At 38.0% G+C, this 14,827-nt stretch overlaps 1 protein-coding gene across 20 annotated transcripts in view; it reads right to left on the minus strand.

The window, feature by feature from the left end:
- CYRIB (CYFIP related Rac1 interactor B) overlaps nt 1–14,827 on the minus strand; it is a 101,834-nt gene that overhangs the window by 61,191 nt on the left and 25,816 nt on the right. The window contains exon 1 of one of the 20 annotated variants that reach the window (XM_068933288.1): nt 3,276–3,346. The exons of the other annotated variants lie outside the window; for them this stretch is intronic. The gene's annotated coding sequence lies outside the window, so the exon portion shown is untranslated. Of the gene's footprint in view, nt 1–3,275; nt 3,347–14,827 lie in introns of those variants that run through there. 20 annotated transcript variants of the gene reach the window in all.

The raw sequence follows: 14,827 nt of genomic DNA on the forward strand, positions 1-14,827 counted from the left end.
TTTCACTAGGAGCATAGTGTGGTGAGACAGTAACAAGCAAAATAAGCATTTAAAGGTGAGTTAAATTGTGGCTTTCTTCAAATAACAAATGTTATTTGACTGTCTTTTTGATGACCTTTAGATTAGGGCAAACTGCTCACAATCTTTAGACAGAAAGAAAAATTAAGATCATCCCAATTTAGCTGTTAGAGCAAGTTCAAGTATATATGTTTACGAAACTTGGTCCTACCTTGCTGAAGCTAAAGGAGGCTAGAAACTGCAGTACTGACTCACACACTCCGTGTCCCGAATTTAACCGGCACACTTCTGAAAGTTTTTTCAATTCTGAAAACTACTCAAACTGAGCAAAACAAGATGGAAATGAAATTCAGACTATGAATGAATAATGCAATGCCAACTCAAATCACTAGATCAGAGAAACATCTGAAAACAAGTTTTCCCAACCTATCATTTACTGCCGAGAAACGTACTGAAATAGACGTAGCGCTATTAAGTTCAGAAAAAGGTGAAGTCACCAGAATTACTACAAAGAAATCAGTCCACGCAGTATTTGAATACAAACAGGAATGACTATGCCTAAATATTAACCTGAACCACTCCTACCAGCAGAAAAGTGACAAGCTTCAAGTTAAGTTTCAAGCAGGCAGCACCAACATTCAAGTTCTAAAGTTATCCACACAAAAGGAAAAAAACAACAGTAGTGGCACTGAAAAGTATCTCCGCATAAGCGGCAAACCATTATCTGTAAACTGTGCAGAATTTCAAAGTTCCTCACTAAATAAGACTGCCTAACACTGAATAACGTTAAGTGCAGCTCTGTTTGAAAGCTATTGTAGCTGCTAATGGGCAAGCACATTCTTCCTGCCCTCTCCTCCCCTTTTAGTACTGTTAGCTTCACATAAACAAAAGGAAGGAGAACTTGTTTCTATTCCATTGGACATCTACAAGTTAACCTGAGTTTCTCCTGCTGACCAGAAAGACTCAGGAACTGAAATGTAATTCAGTTATGAAGTTTGGGTTTGCAGAGCAAGATATGCTTAACTAGTAAACTGATCCAAGTGATCTGGGGGAAAAAAAAAACAAAAAACAGTTAAGACGACTTCTATGTCGGCAGCTTTAGAAAGTCACCCTCCACACAGCACAGAGACAAATGAATACTCATTTAGCATCCTTAATAATGACGAGACTGCCACAAGAAGGACACCATACACTGATTTAGGACTACTTTAAAAGCAGCTCTCAAGGTACAGCATTTCATATCTCAACGTGCGCTTTATCAGGATAATACAACAACTAGCTTACATACCCCTCTATTTTTAGGCCTCAAAAGAATATCACAACCACTATCACAACCTAGCACTACCACTAACTTCAAATATCTTGATTTTCAGCACTGGTAGAAGAACAAGTAAACACATGTTCCAATTGTAACAAAAGCAATAAATAGATGTGTTAGTTAAAGCTGAACACTCTTTTTAACAGAAGGCTCCTCCCATTTTTTTTTTGGTGCCCTTTATATTTCGTAAAACCTGAAGACAAACAAAAGCCCTGAAACTTCCTCCTTAAAAAGTTTATTCTGCTACAGCATCAAGATTCTTACTGACACTGGATTTAGGTCATTATCTACTATACTCGTAACATTTACTGAATCCTTCTAGTGTTTTTTTTTTTTGGCAAGGAAATAACAATAAAAATGATTCACACCAAACGTCCATTATCGGGACAGCAGGCGTTTAGGGAAAAACACCTCAGTACCACTTCACAGAAGGTGCAGAGGCCTTCTGAACTAGAAGTTGAATCTGCACGTTTAATAGCCCTTGTATGACTTCTCATGATACCTACACATTTTTGTATCACTTTTCACTATAGTTACACATCTTTTCAGCCTCTACAACCATTCGAGCACGTGCCATAGTGTGATTAATTATTCTGTGGAAAAACAGAAGTCTGCTTTCATTTATATTAAGCTTGTTGCCTGATAAAGGGATGCCTGTTTCAAGTACCGTGAAGAGAAGTTACTCATCCCCTGTTAGCCTGTGCCATCTCACTTATTTCATATACCTTTGTCACATCACCTCTCAACTTCCTTCAAATCAAAGCATAAGATACTCTGGTGAGTAGCCTATCTTTTTGGTCTGTTTTTGATCTGCACTATGCAGATCAGTTTGGTCTATGATTAGATTTTTACAGAAAGCACGTGTATTAATTTATTAGCTAAGAGGCTAGCTAACCCATTTTCTCAACTCTACGCAGATTCAGTCTCTACACAGAAAAGCAGAAAAAGGTAATGGGTATATTTAATTACTCTTTGGCTTTTTTTTTTTTCCAGCAGCTATCAGCAATTCCGTTCACGATTTTTCTTTATTCCCTTCATAAAGTCTAGTGCTCAAGCAGACTGTACCCTTTGAAAGTGACATCTGAACAGATCTTTAATCTGACATCCAACCAACGCTTGGCTGTGTACCTCTAACAAAGTCAGTCTTCTGCCACCTGCTGCCTTTCCCATCTCTGCATTCCTAAAGGTCTCTTCCTTCCTCACTTAGCCTCCTCCTCAAAGAGTAGATTTGTCAAACAGCACAACAGACCACAGAGGGCCGAAGTCCTGGATCAGCCGCTGATCACATGTCTCAATCATATCCTGACTTTTTGTTCCTACCCCAAAACCTTGCAAACTTCCACTCTTTGCAGCTCCAATGAACACCTAGAGAACCATTCGTATGGCTGTGCAAGCCTCTTCCCAGCTCAGTGGTGACCAGCCACACTTTAAAAATAAAGTCCTGCTTTCCATAGGTAACTTAAAAATAGCAGTGTTACAGGTAACTTAGTGACGAGTTCGTGACAGGTAGTTTTGGCCCAGCTTGTGGAGCTATGGACAAGGCTTGTCCTGTTTTAACACAGCAAGATCAGTTCAGTCATCTATTGGCATCTGTACACTATGCATAGGCATCCTCTTTACATCTTGCCCAAGGAGCGAGTACAGGACTTTCAGAGGTCCTAATGCCTCTCAGTCTAAGGGCTTTACAATCTTTTGCAAAGCTGTACTTCAGAACACTACCCAGATTCCAGCTGGAGGAGAGGAGGAAACCCTTGCAGTAGCACACTGATGAAGATATTCCTTTGAGTATGGAAAGCCTATTTGTACACTAACCATACAATAAATGGAATAAAAGACAAAAGTGTTCAACTACCTTATTTTCTGTTCTTTAACTAGCGTACTAACTACTTCTAGACAAAATAATCTACCATAAAACCAGCAGTTTAATACTGATGCTCACCGCTTAGGCTTATAAATTGGTACCGAGTACAAATTCAACCTGGATCAACAGATGATAGGAATCATCATATTCGGACCTGTAAATGATAAAAGAGATTGGAATAGCTATAAAAAAGGAGAACAAACAGTATTATCGTTCTCTTGCCCACAGAGGATCCATTTGCTAACTGAGACTGCCATGAGCAAACCTGAGGCCAGCATCTCAAATTACATCTGATACCAAGATTCACAGTATTTCTTCCCTACATCCTAAGAAGGGAGCAGGGGGTGCAGCTTCATACTCCTTTGAATTGGTCTAAATTGGGGGGAGGGTGTTTTGTGTGTTTGGTTTTTTAAAAATCTTATTCATTTGGAAGGTATCATTAACAGCCATGGCTTACTCAAAGGCAAGGACATTCACATATAGTTATGCTTTCCTTATTTTCCACACAAACAGTACAGCAGTACCACATTTATTTAGCAACAATACTGAGCCCTCCGCAATGGTTTGCTGTAAGTTCAGAACATGAGAACAGCCTACATTTCATATTTCCTTCCTTCTGCAAGGTTGAGTCACATCCTCAGGTCTCCTTTTAGAAAGCTATGCTAAAAGAAAAAAATAACTTTAATGGAGAAGTCTGGCATTCAGGAGAACATAAGGCATTGACACATTGACACAGGCCACAGTTCAGTTCCTAGTCTAATTTTCTACAGTCACACCGACAAGAGAACTACACACCTTTTTTTTCCTGTTAGAAGCAAAACCTGATGCTCTTCACAGACAGGCAACTTAGTCAAAGGTTTTCAAAGACAAATGAAAGGTTTTAACATTTATGAGAAGTGAATCGGTGCAAACCAATTCCTCATAATTAGTGAGAGGAACTGTATCCAAAAAACTCCAGGCAGATGGCAGAAAACAGAAAGTTCAACCACCTTTAAAGACCACAACAGAGCACCTTTCTAAAGGTTAAGTTTCTTACAAAATTAAGATCTGCACTTGCTTTCTTCAGTCCCTCTCTAGCACTTTAAATAAAATAAAGCTTTTCTTCCCTTATACTTTAAGCCAAGAATGTCAGCAGAAGAAACAGTCCTGGCCTTCCCTTATTTCCTCTAGTGCACCAACAGGAACACCACAGAGTTAACACAGAGAAGTTCACTGGTGAAAACTCTTGTAGCCACAGAAGCAGCTTGAAACCTGGACCACTTTCCCAGGTCAGTTTTGCACAGCCCAATTAGCACTCACGATGGAACAAGCAAAACTGACAACTTAAAACAAGCAAGTTTAACTAAGCCTTAGATGGCTACTTTCTCTTGATGCAACACACTACTACAGACCACGTCACCATGGTGAAATGGATGGACCTCTTGAAATCATCCACATTACCCACTTCTACCATGGTCAGAACATCATGCCATGATGATCAGAGCCATTAGGATTAGAGAATCCTGGCCAAAGATGACCAAATAGCGTCCCACGTCTGCTCCTACTGAAATGAGTTATATTTGCCAGCACAACTTTCAATCCCATACTCAATCTACCAGATTCTGAAACACTATCAGTTACCTACATATTACAATATTTAGTATCATATCTTTTTACATATTATGCATATTTTATACATATACATTATAAACGTTTATATGTATTATAATTACACAGTGTATTGTGCATTACTATCAATGACTTCCAGTGAGTCATAAGCAGGGCAATAAGGTAAATGCAAATGTAACAGTTTTCTTATAAATATGATAACCTGACAGAACCGACTCCCTGCTACCAGGCAAACAGACTAGCCAACACATTGCCAGGCTTTCCGCCTTGGACAAGCCAAAGGCCCCGGTATACTGTTTCAGTCTTGACAGGCCTTTTGTTTTTCTACAAACTGCACACTGCTTTAGATAAAACTGATGCATGCAAGTCTGTTTTAAATGCTGCTAAGCATGAGACAGTTCTGGGGCTGTAATTTTTAGAACTAATTTCTCAGAGAATTTCTTTAAAGTCTAGGTAGCTATCAAAACAGCAACATAACATATTTAAAACACTAACACACTATTCCTATTTAAAGATTAAATTGGTGCCATTTTGCAAGGTACATATCGAGTCAATTATTTGGAGCAGGTGCTATACAGTAGAGGAGGAACTAATTGCTAAGTTTCTAGGCTGAGAACATGGCTGTTGGGTCCGAAACAAACTTCCCCAAAAGGGTTTTTTTCCCTCCCCTCCACACACAACTAACCTACAGAATAAGAAAAAAAGCTGTCTGAGAAATTAAGACAATCTTTTTCAAACTTGCTCAAGATAAACAACAAAATCTCAGCCCAGTCAGGTTTCCAGAATTACTCCTAAATAACTATGAAGCGTCAGGCAATAACACACCCTAACAAAATGAATGATGCATCTTTCAACAAGTACTACCTATAGTCTGTAATAAACACTACTACTCTAGTCAGCTAATAAATAAGAGATGCTGAATTTACTCCTAAAGCCCGAATCCTACTAGGAAAGCTTATAGTATCGACCTTGAAGCCCAGTTTCACTGCAAATGTGAGATTTTGGGGGTGGGGAGAGGGTATGGAATGAACAAGAGTAGCGCTCATTGTTCTTGATCACAAAGAAATTACAGTTCACCACTTCTGCACCATAAACTCTACTCAGCCTCAATGGAGCATTTGCAGAAACACCGAATACTACCAGCACACGGAGCCTGTCCTGATTACAAGCAGTGAGCAACCTTGAGATCCACAGTGTAAAGGGAAAAAAAAAACAAAACAAAAACAAAAACCATCTCTTGTTCCACAAGCCTTCCCCGATTCCAAAGCACAGTTTGAGTGAAATCCATTGGAACTTGTGGAGACTTGCTCTGCATTAAGAGCTGCAGAGCAGACCCTAAGGAGAACTGTCCTAGACAGTGCATGGTGTGCTTCCAGGAGATCTCAACCTGGGTAATTTGACAGAAAGCAAAGGACCCTAAAAAAAAAATCAAATGGTGAAGATGACAGACAAAATTCAAACAACCTCCTTTTCAGGCAGTTCTAGCCTCAGCTTTGTAGAGATGAGTACAAGTATTAATGCTGCTAAACGAAAGAAGCACTAGGATGACGCCTAGAGCTACGGTTCTGCTGAATTAGGCACTACTAGTATCAGTACTCTAAACATTTGTTTTCAGAAGCATTCAAGGGAGAACAAAGCAAAGCAAAATGCGGTTGATCAAAAGAAAACACGAAGAATGTTCTCTAGGTCAGAAATGTCCTCAATTATGAGAAAAAGAATATTCTAAGTGAATGTCAAATAAAAGAGGATCAGAAAAGACCAAGCAGTAAGAGTGAAACTATCTGATTAAACGACATAAAAGCATGATCCCTACCTTCCAGTATTAATTACACTGTCCACAGATAGGAAGGACATAGCCTGACTTCAAGTTTACATTATAAACCTATCCTATAATATCAGTCTTGGCAATTTATGAAGCAGAATACAGCTGATAGTAACAAATAAAAGATGATGTTACACAGAACAACTGATTGATAAGAGAAAAAAACATGCTTATTAAGCGCCCTCCTTCAGTGAAGGGCAGCAAGTGAAGCGTAGAAATCAGTACTTTGAGACCTGCTAATGAAAGGGAAAGCTAGAATACCTTAACTAAAGCAGCTTTAAATGAAATAGAAAACTAACACAAGAGTGTCACAATGTATTTTGAAGAATATGAGTATTTATAAAATACTCACATAAGACAACGATTCAGACATATCTAACAAGAATTTCATTATCTTCATTTTGTTTCTCTTTGAGCTTCCACAGATCAGCTGCAATATTAGCTTAATTTAAGATTGAATATTGTCCTTGAAACAAGATAAAGTTAAGTACAACCATAAAATAACCTCCTTTGTCTTATAATTATGTTATTAAAGAGCACCTTGAATTGTTCAATCAAATTTCTGCTTCTTTACAACACATGATAAAAACGAAACACCCAAGACTACTCTTCTTGCCAAGAAGACTAGTTCACCAAGACTAAAATAAATATATATATATTTTTAAGCTCCGATTCCGAACCAGGAAATAGGCCAATTCTGAGCACAGCATTTATGCTTCTCAATTTAAAGAAAGCATTTGGCCTTCACACTTTTTAACATGCAAAATTACTGAGACTGAAGACACCGTGTGCTCAGAGCAAGTTATAACTTCACAATTGCGGAAGCTAAACACATTTTTTGAAGTTACTATGTGATTTTTAGTTCTTCTTTCCTAAAGCTGTTACATATACATCAACAAGATAAAACTAAGCAGTACTGAGTCATTCTGCCATTGTGGTAAAGCCACAGCATGAAAACTGAACTATACTGTACCCAGTATGTTTTATTTCCTGACAACTGTCAGCAGCACATAGTGTGCGCTGATGAATACATGCAAGCTTGTCCCCTGGCAAAGAGGCTTCTGCCCTCAACAGATGGAACAAAAGCATAAGCAAAGCCTATATCCTTGGTATACTTTCAAGCCTCTATTTCAGTCACTTATTACTTTGGCCCAAAATTAAAATATTAGTTTCCTGAACATATATGTTGGTTCTACATCAGCTCAAGTTTCTTTGGGATACAAACTGCCTCACTGGAGTACTACATCAAGATATAATACAGCTAACTATATTATACAGCATTTGGACATATATGTTAGCGTGTGGGTATATATGGGTGCCTATATATCTATATATAAATAGATATTTAATCTATATACACACAACACACACACACAAACACAGAGTTACTATAGGATACTAACTGTATCACCTTATTGTGTTTCCATCCTCTGCAGACAGACCGTTGGTGGAGTTTGTTTGTTTAGCATTTAAAAAAAAAAAAAAGTTTATCATGACTATACTTAATTTTTTTTTAATGGCTGCTACTTCCAACTCTTGCCTGACTCACCCACACATAGCTATGCTTCAACATGTTGCACTTTATGTTCTTTTATAAAGTGTCACTACAATTCTTACTTGAACTAAAGATACTTAAATTGCATAAATCCACCCACAGAGGTAAAGGTGGTAGAACCGACAGATCACACACAAAAGCCTACATAGTAAGGCCAGAAAACAGCACCTGAGGCTCTCATTTTTCAAAGTCTGTGTGTCCTTTTCTACATGAAGTACTTCAAGTTTAAACAGTGATATGCAGCTTGTCTGCCACTTACCCCATATTCAGAAGCACAGCTGGCTACTGACTAAGAAACCCAGCATTCTCATCAAGCTTTCAGATCAAACACACTCCTGTGATTGTTCTCTTCCCTAAAAGAGAGATTTTTCTACCCTATTAACACCTGAAAAGAGATTTTCTACAAGTGAATAAAAAACTTCCAAGAGAAAGCAAGTTTCTGCAAAATTTAATCTGCAGCCAAAGGGCTCTTAGTCCCACTAGCTGCAAAGATGATCAGCCAAATATTAACTGAACATAAGCCAACACAGTAGGCCTGGCAAGAAAAGGCAAAAAACCGCAGCTCCATCAGCAGAGGCTGCTGTTCTTTTCTTCAGCCAGGAGTAAACTCTTTCTTCTGCTTTCTTCTGTTTTTTTTTTTGTTTGTTTGTTTTAATTTCTAATCGGTAAAAAAAGAAAAAAAAAAGCAGAGTTGCAAAGCGTTTTTACCCTTCCTTCCAGTAACAGAAATAACAGTAGCTTTAAACTTCTTATATTGGTTGATACAGTTTCTCTTCTAAAGAGAAACCTGAGAAGCTCCACACAGGGGTCTACAAAAAGCTTCACATCACAAAACAAAAAGAGCTAAAGGTTCCTCCCTTCCAGGGGCTACAGTAGGACAGAACTATCTGTCAAATTAGAGAGCTAATCTCAGCAGTATGGAAGACTGAAACAGAACCCCTTTAAAACAACAACAACAAAAAATCCTTCAAAATAAAGAAACCTCCTCAAAATCCCAATTCATTCCTTCCTCCTTCACCATAAAGGGGGGAAGGAAGCCCTCTTAGATCATTACTGAAAATTCTGTTAATAAAGTTGCACCATCACTTTTGATTTTTTGGTAACATTTAATCACTAACAGGTGCCTTCTTCCAATACCTGGAAGTTTGGCTCTTTATCCATGAGGAATACAACTGCAAAGGCAGTACAGCTAACAAACAGCACAATCTCTATCAGTGCCTAAGGTACGTGAGGAAAATGAATTATGTGATCATATATGGCATTTTGAGTTAACACACACATTAGTTCAGAAATAAATTTGTCTTTTTCACAGTGAAACAGCTATATTTTCCTGCTACAACAAACAGAACGACCTTGAGCATTGCCATCTTCTCCAATTAGTTTATGGTGGCTACAGGTCCGAAGAGACGGTAAATGAATACAAGGACAGATGTGAAGTCAGAATAAAGTGTTAAAACGAACATATTGTTTTTTTTTTTTTTCTTGCTGTTGTTCCACTGAGGATGTGGTTTCAATATGTAAACTAGTCTAAAAAGACTCAGGGTTCAGTCACTTCTAACCATGCATACAAAGCTAGCTGAACTTCTCTTCGTGCCTTTGCTGCTCGTGTAAAATAGGAAGCAAATCACTTCCTCATCCCACTACAGCATTCTGATAATAAATAACTGCACAGAAAGCAGTACAATACTATCCAGCAGGAAATTAATTATATTTCTGGAGTAAAATCTAGCTAAAACATAGCAAGATATTAAATAATGAAGACAAATATTAAGCATCTGTTCACTAAACGAGCGCTAGTCACTTCATACTGGTGATAAAGTAAGAGTTCTAAAGGAAGAAATGGCATACAATTACGTGTCCGCAAACAAGGAATATTTAGCCCTGTACAGGCAGCCTTCCTTCTATATTCTTTACTTTTGAGCACTTGGCACCCTAGCCCAATAGAAAAAAAAAAACAAAAACAAAAAAAACAAGTATAAACTCGAAACTAGGAGATGAGTCTAGACACTTCATCCTTTTGGCCCTATAGCAGATTACTAGATTTGCACAGATGTCTACCACTTAGGGATACGTATTAGGCTAAACTAGTGAAGAAGACACACTGACTACACCAATGGCAAGGGGCCAGACACTGGATCTTTTATTCCACTGCAGTCCATTCCCTACAGCTTTTCCAAATATAATCTTACCCTCCCAACTCCCTTGGACAAGATACCTATCGTCTTCCCAGGTTCTATTCTTGCTTCGCCTGTCAACGCTTCTTCAGATCAGCCTCTCCTTTCCACGTTCTCCTCGCCCAGCAAGTCCCCATTTCCATTCACGTCCCCAAGGTGCTCTGTGAGAGATTAACATCAACTCTCTCACACGCTCCCTCGCTACCTGGCCGATATCCTCTGCATAACCAGCAAGCTCCCAACTCAAACTCCCCACTAGTTTTTGAACAAGTAGTTCAACTCAGTACCAGATTCTAATTAGTATTACTTGTTCCTACTTTAAGCCCCAATTAGTTCCTTCTCCTAGTTTATTGCTATCACTCCTCACTTCAACTGCCATCTCCATTCAAATCTGCTCCCTCCCCCATGCTGTACTTCATTAGATGGAAGCATCTTTACTAGTGCATGAGGTTTCACAAGACTGCAGTGGGGTCCAGCCAAAGCACGTTCTGGGTTAGGAATGGGAAGAGAAGCAAAACGAGGCATAAACCCTGCAAAAACACTCCACTCTAAAGCTGAGATACACAAGATTTTTTCAAAAAGCTGTCAAGAATTTTTAAGAATACAATTAGAACATCTGTTCCCAAGCCTCACTTTTGGCAGCTATTAAACTACTTTGAGATTTTTTTGAAAACTTGACACAATATTAACACCGATATCGTATAAATTGTTTACTCAAAGTATTAGGTCTTAATCAAAAGTGTCTCACACTGCCATTTACTAGACTTTATGGCCAGTCCCACGTACAGTAAGTTCCCAGCTGGGACAGGATTCTCCACCATATTTATTAAAAAGCCATACTTACTTAACAATGACTAGTTTCTAGAGTAAAAGTTTGAACACTGTTAAAAATAGAAACTTCAGAAAAGATATGAAAACGAGTTGGGATTTATCAGGATACTTAAAAGAAAAGCTATAGTAAGAGCATCCTCTGAACTTGAAGCTTGGAGACATTACACAGGTTGGATTGTTCTGTTAGTACTACTACAGGAATTCAGCTGTCAATTCAGAGATGCAAAGTTAAGAACAGCTAAGTCATTGAAAGTAATATTTCGGTATTCAGGAGACTATGGCTTTAGCCAGTTGCACACGGGAACAAGAAGAGAGCGGTCTTCCACAGTAAGCAAAACATTTGAAACCATCCTTACAATTCAATAGGCTCTTGCACTGACAAATCCACATCTCTTCACATAGAACTTCCTCACAGATACAAAGAAAGCTAAACCCTAAATCAGTTAAATGAACACTGTCTATAACCAGTCCTTATATAATGCTCTGCCTTTTTCATTTGTTCTTCATTTTATATAAAAGGGAAGCAATTTGAAGCAAGATGAAACCTCGTAAAGCCTAGTGGTTACATAACTTCACTTCCACGTTAGGAAGGAACAGCTTCAAATAACCATATGTCTCAGCACATAAAAGGTGTAAATACACCACACAGAAATGAACTGGCTTTTCAAGTTCTTGCTCAGAATACATTTTCCCTAAGAAGTTTCACTTTCATGGACATTAAACAAGGAGTTTTTGTTTGTTTGTTTAAGAGCTATGAATATATTTCTTAGCAACTCTTACAGGTTTTTTTTTTTTTTTAAACAGACTACCAGTACCCGTGAACAGCCTACCTAAGATTCAGAAAACTACATTTCTTGCAGTAAAAAGGCCAAATTAGTTTGTACATCAGCAGAAGTTGAAACAAATACTTTTCTTGTCCAACAAAGAAAAAATAAAATTCCCTTCTCCATGAGGATGTTATGCTCAAGATTGATTCTGCCTTTATTTGGAGTTATAGCAACAATCATCCAGAGCCACACCTGACTGGAAGCATACTCAATTACCTCTAACTTTTGCAGTTATATAATTGCTAGATCCATTAATCACAGAAACAGGGCTTTCCAGTCCGCCAATTTAGAACTAGGACTCCTAGGAACTCATCCATTGCCTTGTATAGTACAGCAGAAAAAGTTACTCATGCTAACACTCCATTTAATTTAATCATCTAGAACTGAAGGAGAAGCAGAATTGCCTCATGGCTGAATTTAAGAGCCTTTTAAACTACGCCAGTGAAATAGAATTCATTCACAGAACTGCTTCCTGTTACTGGGAGGACTGTTAAGCATGTAGTATAAAATGCTTTTAAATATGTATCTAGGACAGCATTCGTTCCATTGCCTTTCTTACATAAAAGTGATTACTGATATAGAACTTTTTTGCCTGGTGGTCACTGATTCGGGAAAAGTGTTTGCTGAGGAAATTCAGGCATCCAGACAAACGTATTAACTGCCTGCAGGATCAAGCTTTAGGTTTTGGTGTGGGTGGCAGACAGAAGGCCTGTTCTGCAAAGCTTGCTATTTTTGTAGCTACAGCCACACCAAATTGAATGCATTCAATCTCACAAGCTAAGCCATCCCAGACCCAAATACTATTTGCATGGAGACCACCTGGAAATCCCAGGTGCTGTAGATATAAGCCAGAAAATCAGCCAAACACTTAGTAAATAAAACCACCTAGAGTATTTCCACCAAATATAAGTTTAAAAAAAAATATATATATATATATGTATATATATATATATATATATATATATAATGCTGCCATACAAACACATCATTTGAAAAAATTAGTTTATGAGTTTGAAGGTTGTACTTATTTTGTTTCAGATGTTTAGTCACCAACTTTTACTACAGTTCCATGAAGATTTTGTGTAGTAGAAAGAATGCTGGGTCTGTGGTCACTCATTCATCATTCCCTAAATGCAATACTAAAATTTCAATTTAGAGCAAACAAGGCAAACAACAGTCATTTCTGATACACACAAATTAGCCAATACTTTTCTAGGTCTTAGGAAAGCGGAAATTCTTTTTCTAGGCACTGTAAAAGTAGTGTTAAAGAACCCTCAAAAAGAAGTCGGGGACAAGACTGTAACTTCATGGCTACTTTTACCATACCCAGAGTTAACCAGAAATAAATTATTAAGCATTTAACCAAGACCATGCAATTCCGTCAGCAGCAATACTAAATGAAGAAGGCAGCATAACGAGATGACAACGGCTTTGAGAACAGATGTGAGCACATATGACACATACACACGCACACTGAGCAGGATATTGTCAACCTTTACTTCACATCTTTGACTGTCCTACAACTACCTCGGAATTCAAGTTACCATGACCGAAAAGCAAATGATTACAAGATTTTACTTTGATCTTTCAGTATGCTTTGTGCGCAGCTAGTTTCCTGTGAAGATTGTCTGTGTGTGAAGCTTTCACGTGACAGAAGAGAAAAAGATATTTCTAACAAGGAGAATGCAATTAAAACCATAGGAGATGAGCAACACAGGAGAAAGTGCAGTAGCTAAAAATACTTTCAGCTTTACCTAGTCAATTCTAAAATTACTCTTTGTTTGTTCTTGGTTTCCGTTAAGCTCTGCTATTTATATAATTGCAATACTTACTCTGGTAAGCACTGGAATTGCAAATGCAGAACAGCCTCTATACAAAACTGCCCATTACTCTCAGCAAATTTTAGTTTGAAATGTTCTGCCAGCTGCAGCAGCCAACTTGTGGTACTCGAGAGAACATTCCTATATAACAGCAGTGAATCACAGGAGTGGGGAAACTGAAGTTAATTTTTAATAGATCCTGAAATTAAAGGCAATCAAATTAGTCTTCATATACAAGAAGAAAAAAAAAAAAAAAAAAAAAAAAAGACTTCTCCATATTGGGTAGTTAGAGGTCTTAAGCTTCCTACAATCACAAAGAAGAAAATATTAATACCCTAAGCAAACATGATGCATCCATTGATTAATATTAAAGGCACATTTATCAGGTATGTAAGAGCACATTCCGTTTATCTGTGAGTGCTCTTTATACATGCAAACGAATAAGAGTAGAAAAGCAGTCAAAAGATGCATACAACTGATCATCATCTACAGCTAGAAAAGAACTTTAAATATATCTCATCAGTCTTATTGATGCATATATATCAGCTGCTAGTAAGAAGAGGCAACGTTTCACATTCCTTGGCACTTAACTCTCCTTACAATCCAAGTATTTTTCCTTCATACCCCCAGCTCAGGGCCGTCAAAGCCATTGCCATCATCTTCCTCTCACTCCCGTCACCTTTGAAACCACAGCGACGCACAGAGGGATTCCCCTGGACCAAAACGACGGCCAGGATGAGTCTCTGTCTCCGCACCACGGCAATACACATAAGAGTGTGGCACTGACATCCAAGACTTGCATGGACTTAACTTGAATATTCACTTAGGCTTCATACTTTGCTTGTAGCATGTTTGCTTGACAACTGATAGTTCATAAGATGAAATTTGACATTGCTCAAAATATTTCAGCTTTGAAGAAGTACTTGCAAACATTTTATGATGAATAAGCCTCATAAAATTGATTGATAATATCCTGCAAGGTAGCTTAAGAGA

Source organism: Struthio camelus, chromosome 2 (genome assembly GCF_040807025.1).
Source record: "Struthio camelus isolate bStrCam1 chromosome 2, bStrCam1.hap1, whole genome shotgun sequence".
Taxonomy (NCBI): domain Eukaryota; kingdom Metazoa; phylum Chordata; class Aves; order Struthioniformes; family Struthionidae; genus Struthio; species Struthio camelus.